At 39.4% G+C, this 13,845-nt stretch overlaps 1 long non-coding RNA gene across 5 annotated transcripts; it reads right to left on the bottom strand.

Moving 5' to 3' along the window:
- Positions 1 to 3,728: 3,728 nt before the first annotated feature.
- Positions 3,729 to 9,219, bottom strand: LOC104249208 (uncharacterized). Of its 5 annotated transcripts, none has more exons than XR_716669.2 (6): positions 9,132 to 9,219; positions 8,639 to 8,709; positions 7,588 to 7,884; positions 6,405 to 6,649; positions 5,662 to 6,026; positions 3,729 to 4,082 (listed from the first exon to the last, which is right to left on the bottom strand). It is a non-coding gene; the product is annotated as an uncharacterized lncRNA (long non-coding RNA). The 5 variants fall into 5 exon arrangements; XR_011400280.1 differs by lacking the exon at positions 9,132 to 9,219 and adding an exon at positions 8,913 to 9,094 and having other exon boundaries at positions 5,662 to 6,031; XR_716668.2 differs by lacking the exon at positions 9,132 to 9,219 and adding an exon at positions 8,785 to 9,091.
- Positions 9,220 to 13,845: the final 4,626 nt, after the last annotated feature.

The raw sequence follows: 13,845 nt of genomic DNA, 5'->3' as shown, positions 1-13,845 counted from the left end.
CCCACACAAGGTTAGGTAAGATACTTACCTTAATACGGCCAATTCAATACTTAATTTAGCTTTTCCTTTTTCCAGTTCATCAATGCTCGGCTCAATCTAGCCAAAAATGACTTGAATACATCTAACAATGCAAGAGAGAATAATTTCAATTAACAAAGCTATGATTCTTATACAATTTGCGAAAATTCAACAAAAGTCAACTCCCCAGGTCCGCACCTCGAAATCCAACAAAATTTACAAAAATCGAATACCCATTCCGATACGAGTTCACCCATACAAAAATTATCCAAATACCATTTGGTCCTTCAAATCATCATTTTACATTTTTTAAAGATTTCACAATTTTTCCCAAATTCTATCCCAAATCACGAACGAAATGATGAATTCAATGATAGATTCATGTACTCTAGCCAAATCTGAGTTAGAATCACTTACCCGATGAATTTCTTGAAAAACCTTCGAGAAAATCACCAAAATCCGAGCTCTCTAGGTCAAAATATTAAATAAAACCCAAAACCTCGTATTTATAGAGCCCCCCGGATTTCCACCACTGTGGACCGCACAAAAACAAGTGCTGTCCGCACAAAACCAGTGCGGTCCGCACCAAAACGACTGCTGTCCGCACAGGTTTTAACTGCAGAGACATGCTTTCGTATTTTGGTCATAACTTTTTCTACAGATGTCCAAATGCGTATTATAATATGTTTATCAAAACTAGATTCAAATATCTACAACTTTTATTTTTGAATCATCCCCAAATTCCTTGTAGATCAAAAGATATGAGCTTCCGAAATCGGACCAACGATCCTGCGGACCATTTTTGGTGTGCGGTCCGCACTCCCCTCTGTGGTATGCAAAATTTTGGTGCGGTCCGCACTCCCAAAAGTGTCAGAACCATCTCAGAGTTCCGAAACGTCCGGACTTGCTTAAAATTCACTCTGAAACTCATCCGAGACTCCGGGACATCAACCAAATGTACCAACACATCCCATAACATCATAAAAATTTAGTCGAGTCTTCGAATTACTCAAAACAATACTAAAACACCAAATCCACCTCGGGTTCAAGCCTAAGGATTTAGGAACTTTCAAATTCCACAAACAATGCTAAAATCTATCAAATCAAGTCCGATTGACCCTAAATTTTGCACACAAGTCATAAATGACATAATGGAGTTATTCCAACTTCTTGAGTCAGATTTTGATATGGATATCAAAAAGTTAACCCCTCGGTCAAACTCCCAAACTGTGACTTCTCGTTTTCGCCATTTCAAGCCTAATTAAACTACAAACTTCCAAATAATTTTCCAGGCATGCTCCTAAACCCAAAATCACCATACAGAGCTATTGGAAACATAAAAAATCCATTTCAGATTCGTTTACTCATATTTCACCTTCCGGTCAATTTAATTCAACTTAAACTCTCTTCTTGGAGACTAAGTGTCTCAATTCCTTTCAAAAACCTTTCCGAACCCGAACCAATTTCCCCGGCAAGTTACATAAGAATCGTGAAGCATGAATTTAGCAGTATATGGGGAGACGAGGTTGTACTTATTCAAAACGACCGGTCAGATCGTTACAGAGAATTTAAATAAAAACATTAATTCGAGCTACAAAGATATATAAAGTTATTCACAAATTTATGAGATAGCTGACATTTTGCTTTGTTGTCAGTATTTCATGGTTGCTACTAAACCTCTATATCATTGTAGTGTCATATATATTTAAGTCAACATTCTCTTTGTTGAGTTTGGTGTAATTTATATTTAAATGGTGTGTTATATGTTTTCATATTTTGAACTTGAGAAGATTTGTTATAATATTTTTGTTTTCAGACCTTCCGATCCGAAATTTGATTTTGACAGTAATAACATTTAACAAGTTGTGATAGCACAACACGTAATATTGAGTTCACATTTTGCTAATTCATCTTGCATTTTTTAACCTTCAATCTTTATATATACTTCATACACATGCTTAATTAATATTTATGTATTTGTTTTTAAAAATTTGTACTACAAGATATAATACGCACGTGCAACGCACGTACCCTAAACTGGTAAATCTATAATAATGTGCGTATGAAAGTATGTTACATATATTTTAGGAATATTTACCTCTTATAGCAAATATTGATACCTTATTTATTTTAAATAAATACCCTTTTAAAAAACTATATTCCATAACTACCTTTTGATTTTTATAGTCAAAATATCTATTTATGGTCATCTCCTACCCTTAAGTTATAAAATACGCTTTGTATTATTTTTTTCTCTTATTCTTTCAGATTTTTCTCCACCCTCTCTCTCTCTCAACGCCAGCTTATCAAAGACTAGGGTTTTGAGATTTTAGAGAATCTTACCAGTCCCTACCCGAGCATTTAGTTCCTCACGGACTGGGTTCTTGATCGAAGAAGTCCACATGCCACTCTTCACTATATTTGAAGACCTTTTAGCCAAAATCAATCTCTCCCCACAAGATATCAATGTTTTAATCGTTAATTGCAGTGGATTTTGCCCCGCTCCCTCGCTTTCTTCCATAATTGTTAACAAGTTTTCCATGAGAGAACAGTGACATTTCCATAATTCATCTCCATTGTCTCGCAAAATTTTCAAATTCTATTGTGCTTCCTAGATCTCTTTGGATTAGGTTCTTGATCGAAACGGGAACAGTGACATTTCGAGTCAGAATCGCGATCCTCTCAATGAGACGACATTAGGGTTGTTCTTGAACAAAGACGACGGAGTATGAGGCTGAGCAACTTGAAGATTTTGTTACATTTTTTTTAATTATATTTCAATGTATCTCGCCGTATTCTATATATTCCAATGTATTCATTGTCTTTTTTTCCATTGTATTTCAATGTATCTCGTTGTATTTCATTGTATTCACTGTCTCGCTATATTCCATGAATGTATTCATATGTTTTTTTAAATTATGTATTCAGATGTATATATGTATTTAAATGTATCTGCAGTATGCATTCATATATTTTTACACTATAGATGCCGTGCTATCACTACAAGAAATCTGTCTTTTAGTGGCGACCAAAGTCACCACAAAATCATTAATTGTCGCCACTAAATGTTTACAATAGTGACTATGGAACTGCTGCAAGTACTTCCATTACTGAATGTTACTAGTAGCGACAACATGAGGTCGCCACAGAATGTCTACATTTTGTGATGACCTTGTCGCTACAAAAACTAAATGTACTCGCCACAAGGAAGAGTTCCACCAGACTGATTTTATTTAAGTCGCTTCAAAGAGTAACATTTAGTGGCGACTTAGTCGCCACAAAAATAATTAGTCATCATTGGCAACTCTAATAGCGCTACTGTAGAGTGATATTTAGTGGTGACTTAGTTGCCACAAAAATGGTTAGTCATCCGTGGCAACTCTAATACCGCTACTGATGAATGACATTTAGTGGCGACTTAGTTGCCACAAAAATAATTTTCCATTAGTGGCAACTCTAATAGCGCTACTGTAGAGCGACATTTAGTGGCGACTTAGTTTCCACAAAAATGATTAATCATTAGTGGCAACTCTAATAATGCTATTGAATAGTGATTTTTTGTGGCAACTCTATATCGCTACTGAATAGTGATTTTTTTGTGGCAACTGAAACTCGCCATTAATATTACTCTAGTAGCAACTGAATACTAGAGTTTACATTAATATATAAGTTTAAGATCATCCAATAATATTTAATAAACACCAAAAGAATTTCCTAAACCAAATACTAAACACTTCCATTACTAAAAGTTCAGTTACATATATACTATGCAATACTTCATTTTCATTGTACGCATATACATATAACCAAAATGCAAAATATTGAGTGCCTTAGCTTCAAGTTCCTCCGCATATACACTACGTAATACATCATTGTCATTGTACGCATATACATATAACCAAAAAGCAAAATATTGAGTGCCTTAGTCTTAAGTTCCTCCGCATATATACTTCGTAATACTTCATTGTCATTGTACGCATTTACAAATAACCAAGAAGCAAAACATTGAGTGCCTTAGCTTCAAGCTCCTCCTTCATTGTCACCACTGTTTAAGAACCTTGTCCCTATTGTTAAAGAAACAAATAGAAGATCACATTGTTAGATCTTGAAGATAACATCAACGTGAAAAAAGATACATATAAGAACATTAACTTCAGAAGATTTCTAAAGTAGGATAGCTGAACTCTTCAAGGTTCTGGAACAATTTCAAGGAACTACAGCAAATGAAGACAGAATAGTTTGGAAGCATCACAGTAAAGGCATCAACACAGTAAGTTTATTTATATAGCCTTTAATGATACTGGACAACAGATCATTTGGCCTAAGAAGCATATGTGGAAAGTTAAATTCCATAAAAGGTAGCTGCTTTCTCTTGGTTGGTTGTTGAAGATGCATGTTTAACTCAAGATAATTTGAGGAATGCAACTGTGCTCAAATGCCATTTATGTGAACGAGCATTAATCATCTTTATACACTGTGAAGTCAGTGATCAACTATGTCAACTGTTTCTAAGTTTGAAAGGAATCAAATGCGTTATGCCGAAGTCTATGGAACCACATGGGAGGGACTATGAGGCAGAAGAGATGGTGGTGAACAATTCCTGATTAATGTTCACATATTGCTAAATACCATTTTGTGCACACATCATTCTGAAATCAAAATTGTATCAAGCAAGCAAATACAAGAAATCAAGGAGTTTTAGCTAGTTATTCGCCAGACTCAAAACTTTGACAGTACAAAGAACCAGTTGGGAAACCATGGAAACGAAGGAAAGCCCCCATTGTGTTGCAAAACACATTATCAAAGTATATATGGTAGAATCATTATCATGTCCTACAAAAGAAAATTTTCAAAACACTCTGAATCTTCTCACAAGAAAAAGCATCTTTAGATAAGCCTTCACAAACTATAAGCACAGCCAACTCAGAAAAGGGCTTACTACGAAAACTCAAATGGCCCGGAGGAATTGTGAATATCGTTCAAGAAATCGTAAGCTTATAAGGATATTTCAACATACAGCGTATCTGCACTTAGCTGCACCAAATTTATTCAGTCTAAGATCAGCAGAAACTGTGCCTACTTCTTGAAACAAGACAGACAGGATAGAAGCAAAAAAGAGCCACATGAATACATGCCTTTTGGTCTCAGATTAGAATAGCTCTCTTTTTGCTTGCTCTTTACAGACTTCTTAATCTACAACTATCCAACTATCCAAAATGCAAACAGATTGCATTGTTAAGCACTTATAAAGACCATAAGAACAGAAGATTGCAAATAAGTTCATGCTTAAAACTAAAAGTTCTCAAACTCAAGTAGAACAGGCGTCTATCCATGTTCAAACTGACGACTGTAGAAATTAAGCTGATAAATTTCTAACATAAATATCAATTGTATAGTGCTAGATACATATGTGTTGGTTGACATTTTATAGTGACCTAAATACGCTGAAATTGTATGAGGATTAAAGCAAAATTAGATTACTTGGAAACTAGAGATATAGTAGATAAATGTGATAATGTGAACAACTATCCAACTGTAGGAAAATTTCAGCTACAAAACTTAGCTAAAATATGAACTTCAAGAAAAAAGAAGAAGAATAGTCAAGAAGGAAGGAAGAGTACCGAAACATTAAGAGTAGATCACCTGTTGCATTCCAGTCATGATAGCAGCCGGTTGTTCTTGAATCCTCTTGGCTACTTCTACACTGATCCGGTTGTCTACTTCCGCATTCACGTGCTCAACCTGCTCTTCCAACTTCCTTTGCAACTCTTGTTCCATGTTACTTTTTAATTCGGCAACCATTTGTTCACGTTCTTCTTGCAACTTTCGACTCATCTCAGCTTGCATTTCTTGGCGCATAGTTGCCATAGCAGAAGACACACTAGCCTCTTCCTCTATAATAAATATCTTTTCGCCGTCGATTCCTCTGCTTCTGCAAAAGACCTTGTACCACAAGTATGCTTAGTTATCTGTTTTTCCCTGTTCTTTCTATTTCTCTCGCTTACAGCCTGCACTAAGTCAACAGATTATGAAACCATTATTCAAAGAGTAGTGAACCAAATACTATTATTGTTACCTTAAATTCAGAACTTCCAAAATACTCTACTAGGTATTTCCAATTCTTGAACTCAACATCTTCAGGTCGATGAGATAATATATTTCCATCAGCAATGTGGCGAGAGTAGTGACTGCTCAATCGAGCTTTCCATGCTCTAAAAAGCCTTTGCATAGTACTGATGACAAAGGCTTGCAACACATGCTCTCGCACACTGCCGAGAACTTCAAACTTATCCAGAACATATATAAATGTAACATTATATTGATTTTAACTACAATAATAAACCATGTAATTTGAAGCCAACACAATATTGAAAATAACTTGTTACCTTAACGTTTAACCACATTGTTACTCCATATTTTGAAGCCATCTTTTGCCAATTTCCATCCCGGAATGAGATAGTGCTCCTCATGATCAAACCACAGTAATTAACAATATCTCTTGCCCCAGCACCTACTGCTCTATCAATGTCATCTGGGATCGTAATTGTGATTTTTCCGCCGTACTTAGCTTTAATATCTACAGTTTTAGATTTATATTTTCCTCTTCCTCTCTTTTTGTTCCTGGAAGAAACTGCAAAGGAAAAAAAATATACTGAGAAAGCATTGTATTGATACTTGTACCAGTCAGTTTACAACAACAACAACAACAAACAACAACCCAGTATAATCCTACTTAGTGGGGTCTGGGGAGGGTAGTGTGTACGCAGACCTTACCCCTACCCTAGGGTAGAGAGACTGTTTCCAAATAGACCCCCGGCATCCTTCCCGGGGGTCTATATATATATTTAAGAAATAATATATGTGGCCAATATATATATGTGTTGTAATTGTATCTATTTCCATGCCTGCAGATAAAGTGTCTAATTGGTGTGGTTATCCACTTCTCTTTTAGTTTAAGCTACTTGGCTTGTGTTTTATATGTGTATTTGCTACGTCTCACTTGGTTTTAATAGATATCACTTGGCTGAAGTAGAGTTCAATGAGGAATATCCCACTTTTCGTTTAAATTTTGTGTTTTATAAGTTTCCAAATAACTCAATGCAAATTATTAGATGAAATTCTATTCTGTCAATTCACTGGCATTCACATACAGGAAACGCCTCAGCCTTGCAGCAAAACAAACCTTAATGGTGTTCAAGGTTCGTCATCTGTAATTAAGCTGCATAGAAGTCATCAGTCTAAGAAGGTTGTGGAAAAAAGGCAAATTGAGATTGTAGAGCTGTTGAACAACAACCATGAAAGGAGCAGAAGTAATTTAATGACTGAAAATGGAGCAGTTACAAGGTTAAATCCTGGTTTAATCGGTTTTTATCCGGTTCATGCAAATGTAAATGCTGATGTTGGAGTATGCAGAGGCTATATCCCTCACTTATGTAATAGTAAAGTGAACAGCACTGAGATGACTCAGGTTCAGGAGCCACAGTTCAAACTGTTCGGCAATTTAAAACAAAGTCAGCAGAAACCATCAAATGGAGGTAGTTACACTAAAGGGAAAAATAAAAAACTAACCTGCACTACCACTTTCAGCTTCTGGAGAAGGATACACACTTCTGTCCAGATTTCTTGATGATACTGTCTCTACAGAAGGTCTCTGCAAAGGATTGCTTGATATTTGTCCTGTCTCTATAGGTTCTTGACAAGGATTATTTGATTCTCTTTTCTCTAGGGATGCTCTAGTATTTCCCCTTAGCTTGCAATTGTGGATGAGACGTCACTCCAGAATTGCCACGTCCTTGAAAATGGCCACGTCCACGGCCAGTTCCACCTTGACCTTTGCATCATCCAATTCCTGTCATGTTGAACCTCCTGCATGATATAGAAAAATTAGTAAGAACAAAGGCACAATTAGGGGTAAGATCTTATCATTATACAAGAAAAATTAAAATGAAGCTTAGTGAACGTAGAAGGCAGGTAAGAGAGAAGAGAGTCCACTGTGTCTGTAGCAGAATCAAACGACATAAAGGAATTAACACTTTCTCTTTTTCTTCTCAAATCATTGCTTGAACTTATCACTACGAAACAACCCAAGTATAATGCAGCTACAAGCTCAAACAACATCAGAATACTTCCACTATGAACTATTAAGTCATCATTTTATCTAGGCATTAGAACATATAATTAAGCATCAGCACAACACAAATGTGTCTATCTGATTCATGTACCAACACTTGTTTGGTTAGAACTGCTAGTGATAAGATCTCTTTATGCGCCTTTTCATTCTGTTATGGCAGTTAGAAACACTTCTTCTACAAAGGGACAAATACATGAGCTACAACAGACCTTTAAGCACAACGACCTGCCTATTGTCAACTTAATGGGGAGAAATTTGTTGTGAACTTACTGACAAAGATGAGGTTCATCTATTAAGTATGTTCGAAATTTAAAAATTTGGAAACCGCACACCGACCGAATAAACGATTAAACCGAAAACCGAACAACCGAAAACAATATCAAGAAAAATGAAGACTCATAACACCTAACATCACATTTCACGGTTTTGAGTGAAATACCAAACATGCATCAAAAGGTCTAAAATTTCAGATTCAAGTTTTCAACTTACCAGCGAAAGAGCAGTCGACACTGAGAAAGAGCTTTAGGCGATGGCTATTCAAGAAAAATTACTTCTGATTCCTGCATATTTTCAAATGGGTCAGAGAAATTAAAGGTGAAATTGAAGAAATATTCATTCTCGCTAGATGCATGTACCTAAAAACATAATTGTAAAAGCTGTTTTTGCGTTTGGAGATTCAATTGTGGATCAAAAATCAAATCAAAATCAAATTAATCATACTTAAAAATCAAAATCAAAATCAAAATTAGGGATTTGCTAGTACCCCAATTATCTCGAATTATCTCGATAATCTAAGCATAAACCTAAAAGCAAATCGAAAGCTACAACCTTAACAAGCACAGTAAAGAAGAACCCATAATTATTTTTAGGATTTGTAGATTAAGATTTAAAGACCAAAACCCCAAAAATCAGAAACAAAAGAAAATTAAGTAAAAAACTTATTTAATTTGAGAATATAAGTAAAGACTGATAAAGTATCTACCTTAAAGTTTTGTATTGCAAATGTCGGCAACCACTTCAACGTTTTGCAGAAATCACTTGGCATGTCCCCTCTTCTTTTTAAGGTTTAGTTGTGTTTAAGGTGAAAATGGTAATAACAATTAAATTTGTTAATGAGACTCTAAAAATATGTGATCTATTTTTATGCTAATTGTTTAAGCAGTTAATGCTAGATATGTGAAGATAACAGATGAAATGCGAGCTAAAATAGAGTTATAATAAAACCAAGAGGTTAGCTATTTGGGCCTCGGACTAACCGATGAGGGGCCTCGAGGTCAATGCCTGAGTTCGGGCTCGAGCAATCGGGGGTAATCGGGGAAAGGCTAACAGTTAGGATATAATCAAAGGAGGCTTTATATGGCCAATGGCAAGCAATAAATGAAGAACAAATATGAGAATAATAAGCAATAGAGTCGGGAAAATATGTTATAGAGAAAAGAGAGAGAGTTGTTATATTTCGTGTAGAATAGTTGGAGCAACAGCTGCCCATTACAAAGTGATGAGGATCCCCTTTATATAGGAGGGAAAATTCAATATAGTACAAAAATGCATTAATTGTAAAGGTATGGAGATGGGACGGCTAGATGCGACACCTTGATACAGGCTCCGAGCAGACTGCTTTGTCAGACTTAGCAGCATGCCTAGGGAATCCCCTATTTTACTCTAGCCTCAATCAATATTCTCTTTGGGTCGGACCTTGATGAGCTTCGAAGGAGGGAACTCGGTCACAGTTTTGCGTCCTCAAGGCCTCGAGGTGTTTTTCCGAAGTGACTTAAGAGCAAGAAATTGGACCCTCTAATTTCGCCGCATACAGATAGTCTCCGCATTTCTTAGAACGAAGTGATGGGAAACGATTCTGATACCCGACTCCCCGGGCTTCCCGTGACGACGTCATGCCGATGACGCAACCTATGGCGTGAGTTTTCACGATAACCGGGACATCCCATGGACTTGTCTTTTCGACGCCATTCAATGCGCTGTCGATTCCCGTTCTCCAAAGTGACAGTACCGCCGTCGATTCGGTTCTTCAAAAATGCATTAATTGTACCTGCCGGTCAGTTTTCCAAAGGCATTAATGGCCGTGTCATTGTCCTCTATAAATGGGGGTATTGTGGCATTATCTCTCTACCCAAGTGCCTTCCTCCATTTATTCATCCCTTTCTTCTCGCCATCTTTCTCTATTGTTGATCACCATGTTTGGAGTTCACGGCCTCAAGGTTGTTTGACAGCATTCTCATCGATCATACGGTGGCCTTTTGCCTAAGCTCCCCTTTGTCAAGCGGGATTATACCGTTCTGTCGCTGTTGTTGTTGTTGTTACGTCTGCTATTGCTGACCTTATTGGCTCGAGACGATGATATTCGGGGATCGACTTTCCTCACTTTAGAAAATTATTCGGACTATATACCGCTGCTAACAAGGGGGCTCAGATTATATACCGCTGCTCACCTTCATACCTCGGTTCGACTTGGCGCTTTGCCCCGGGCTGGCAGCTTGCACGGCTCAATGTCCCAAGAAGTGGATTCAAAGTAGCCGTGCAAGCGAGGCCGACGTTCGCCGGGTCTGTTGTTTCTCCGAGGTTCTCTTGGCTAGTGAGGGTCCTCAACCTTTAGCGGGCTATGGCATTTTTTAATCCCTCCCTGCTTCTCGACTTATCCTTTGGGGATATTAGTATGTAAGGCCGAGATAAGGCTTCTGAGGATGCATGCCCGAAGAGAGGATGTCCGGAGGCATTGTTGCAGTAGGTGGACCTTCGATAGTAGACTAGGCTCTAGGCTTTTACCATGTGTGTGCGCCCTTTGTTTCTTTGTTTCTGCATAAGGACCCTTTGCAGACTTTTGTAATCATATGTAAGGACTCATCGAGGGCCATTGTAAGCAAATGTTTATGAATATAAAGATGTTTTCTTGACTTTTGCCTTTGATACTTGCCATATTCTTGTATATTCTTATGCGTTTGCTGGGATTCTGAACGTGTGCCCCTGTCGAGGATCGTCAATATCTAACTCGGGTGCGATCATTCTTTCCGGTCTTTGGTTGATAGAAATGGCTCCTTTTCGAGCCCATCGTTGTTCCCCAGATCAAGCCTGAAGCGGTCTGATAGATTCGGGTCATCGGGACCCTCGAGTCTCGTGGAGATAGAGCATCAAACCTCGAAATTTTGAGAGCAGCCTCTGAGTGAAGGTCAGCTTCAGGCACTTGGAGATTTACTTTGAACTTGATGTCGATAACCTTTTATGGTGTTGTAGGTAGGTCCCTGAGGAGGGGTTACCCATATTTAGGCGATTTCCTGATGTCAAGCCCTCATGGATGGAGCCCGAAGTGCTTACTTTTCTCCTTGAGAGAAAAACTCGAGGTCGGGTACCACCTCGGAACCCGTATCGAATCCGTCGGCCTCTTGGGGCCTAACTTGGGTAGGCGGACTGTTGTTGTTTCCCCACATATATGTGGGGTTTCTACCTCTTCTTGGGAGATCCCATTATCTTAGATAGTTATCCTTCCATTTTGGCATCGAGTCCTTCGTTACCTTAGCGCCAAAGCGTTCGTGTAGGTTCCTGCTTCAGTTTGCTAGTTCCACTATAGCCATGACTGCTACTTCAGGGTCTGCCCGGCAGAGAGGGGAGAGTTCCACTCCCAGTGCTCGGGATCCACGGGAGTTTACTTTGAAGACTATGTCTTCGATAAGAGAGGAGCACCTAAAGCTAGTGAGGAAAGACTGCAGATGGGGCGACGGGGTAGCGTTGAAGGCGCTTCCCCCGAATGAGGGTATCACGGACCTTGCCGATGGATTTCTAAATGTGTACTTGTACCCTTTCGCATTAGGCCTCCTTGATAGGGGCGTGCTTGATTTCTGTTTAAAGTATCGGGTTACTTTAGCGCAGATATATCCGTCGTTTTGGTGAATAGTGCTGATGATGAGGTTCTTTGCGGAGAAGGCAGGGCTTGAATTCACACCCGGTCACCTTGTCAGGTTGTACCGGCCCTTTCATCATCGAGGTCTGCTAACCTTGCGGTGTCGTTCGTCCACACCCTTTATTGTTGATGATGAGGAAGATGGAGATCGAGAGTGGGCTAGTCGATTCGTCTAGGTCCGGATGACTGACGTTATCCCTGTGGAACTTATGTCATTCTCTGAGGAATGGAATTATACGCATGAGTGAAGCACCTCATGTTTTCTCATACTTGCTCATGGCGGAAACTTAGTTTAGTAATCGTGTTTCCTTCTTTTCTGCAGTAATTTCATGGGCGCCGGGCGAAGTCCCTGATCTGCCTGGTTGGGTCCGGAAGCTGGTGACCCTTCAACTTGTGATGAGCGTAGGTGCCGAGCCGTATCCCGGGGCACATGGGAGGCAAAATATCATGGTATGTATGTACACTGCTTTTATCTTGTCCCTTCGTACATTTGGGAGGGCTTTTTCTCCTTTTCATATATTAATCTTATCGTCGTAGGTATCGGAGGGTTTCCAAGGGAGAGGTTGTGCTCCTCCGGAGAAGGGGAGAGGTTGCCAGCTTTCGAGCTAAAGGATGACGATTACAGATGGGATATGCATTTGCAGTGTGATAATGCATATAGCAGGGCAAAATAGGGCCGAGTCTTTGAGGAGAAAACATCATCCGAGCCTGTTGTACCCGAAGTATCCGGTCCCGAAGAGGAGGTTCCTCCGAGCGATCATTCTTCGATCGGGATTGATTCTTCCAGGGCAGAGGGGACCAGATTAACAGAGGTGTGCTCGGCCTTCGAGGAAGTATGCCGACTTCACTTCACGGTGAGCTTTGGCATATGCCTTCCGAATCTCGCATCTTCCCTTCCTTATCAAGTTTTCCTTTTGTAGGCTTTTGGCAGGCTTAGGTCTGAACTGCTCCGTCATGGGACTAGGCTCCGGAAAGCTCTGGATGAGGGTAAGTCCCTTGGGCTCCTTTGCGAGGAGAAGGAAGTTGAGTTGGCACACTGGCAATTTGAGGCGTACCGGAGCTCGAATTACGAGAGATATTTGATGGAGCAGGTAACTTTTCGTACCAAGCGGGTATGCATTTCGCTTCTTAGCCTCTCAGGTTAACTCTTCGCCTATCCCTAGCTACAGAAAAAGATAGAGGCCTTGGAACGCCTCAGGGATGAAGCCGACTGAATCAGGAATGACTACGTTGAGCTAAGAGCCCAGCTGCAAGTTCAAGCTTCAGATGAGAAGGGTACCTTGGCTAAAGTTCCTGCCTTCGAGGTCCAACTCTGCTTAGCTCGTGATAACGCTTCAGTCCAAGCGGATATGATCACGAAGCTCAAATCTGAACTTTCGAAGGTTAGGGATGAGATCGTTAATGCTCAGACCGAAGTTGTACTGAGTCGGGCTAGGGCTAATTAGAAGATGGCAATTTATTTGAAGGATGATACCGATGCCCAAGCCAAGTTGAAGAGGGTCCTCGACCATGAAGAGAGGATCAAAGAATATGCTCGTTGCAGATCCCGAAGAAAGGTTCTCGAGGAGATTGGTGTAAGGGGTTTTATTCTCCCAAAAGAGTTGGCGTGAGCGAGGGAGGACGAGCGTGATGCTCGGTCACTTCTATCCGATACCGAGGAGAGTGAAGATGAGGCTGGTAGGTTGTATCCCTCAGGGGTAGGGTATAGACTTTGCCATCTTGTATGTGATATTTTCAGAGCGCGTTTGTAGATGGAGAGTGCGCTTTTTCATGTATGTAAATAAAA

Source organism: Nicotiana sylvestris, chromosome 6 (assembly GCF_000393655.2).
Source record: "Nicotiana sylvestris chromosome 6, ASM39365v2, whole genome shotgun sequence".
Taxonomy (NCBI): domain Eukaryota; kingdom Viridiplantae; phylum Streptophyta; class Magnoliopsida; order Solanales; family Solanaceae; genus Nicotiana; species Nicotiana sylvestris.
Note: the sequence above shows the minus strand (reverse complement) of the source record. Positions and strands in the feature narration are given on the sequence as shown.